This window comes from Sesamum indicum, linkage group LG3, assembly GCF_000512975.1.
Source record: "Sesamum indicum cultivar Zhongzhi No. 13 linkage group LG3, S_indicum_v1.0, whole genome shotgun sequence".
Taxonomy (NCBI): domain Eukaryota; kingdom Viridiplantae; phylum Streptophyta; class Magnoliopsida; order Lamiales; family Pedaliaceae; genus Sesamum; species Sesamum indicum.
Window position 1 is genome coordinate 18,661,605 of NC_026147.1, and position 902 is coordinate 18,662,506.

The following is a 902-nucleotide window of genomic DNA, read 5'->3' on the forward strand; positions in this document are numbered from 1 at the left end:
TTCAACGTGAGATTAGCTCAATTTCTCAAGGAAATATGAGTGTGACAGCTTATTACACCAAACTGAAACAACTTTGGGATGAGTTACTATGTCTCATGCCACCAGCTGTTTGTTCGTGCGGATTTTGCGTTTGTGGATGTAACAGACTTAAGGCAGAACAGAATGATGCTAGTCAACTTGTCCAATTCCTCATGGGTTTAAATGATTCCTACGATAATATACGAAGCCAAATTCTAGTGCTAGAGCCGCTTCCGCTAGTCAATAAGGCTTATTCTATGGTGTTATGGGTAGAAAGGCAACGGATGGTTAATTCTGAGTATTCGGACGCAGGGGAGGCTTCTGCCATGAAAGCCTATGAACAAAGGTATGCTGCACCTAATACTGGTCCTAGACAATTCATGAGACGCAAAGGACCTATGGACAAACGCAGCCTTCTTTGTGAACATTGTCATAAGAGTGGACACAACAAAGAAAATTGCTTCAGGCTTCACGGGTTTCCGGAATGGTACAAGGAACTACATGATTCACGAAGAAAACAGAGTAATGTGGGAAGAGCATATGCTGTAATTAGCGCAGATGATAATGGACAGGATAAGTTGGGAAATTCAAACTGCAGCAATAACCAACTGATGTCTGAATTGTTAGAGGCTTTACGCTTGGTCCAGAACAAGGTGCCTCAAGATCCTGTTAATGTACATTTCGCCCAAGTAACGGAGATGGCAGGTATGGCTATGGACCGTCGTATTTCGACTGATTTCAGTGCTAACTCTTGGATTGTGGACACAGGAGCTACTTGCCACATGTGTGGGAATGTGAAGTTATTTCAATCCCTTACCACCCTCAATACTCCTAAACAAATACGCCTACCCGATAATAGCATTACTCTAGCCACAAAGAGTGGT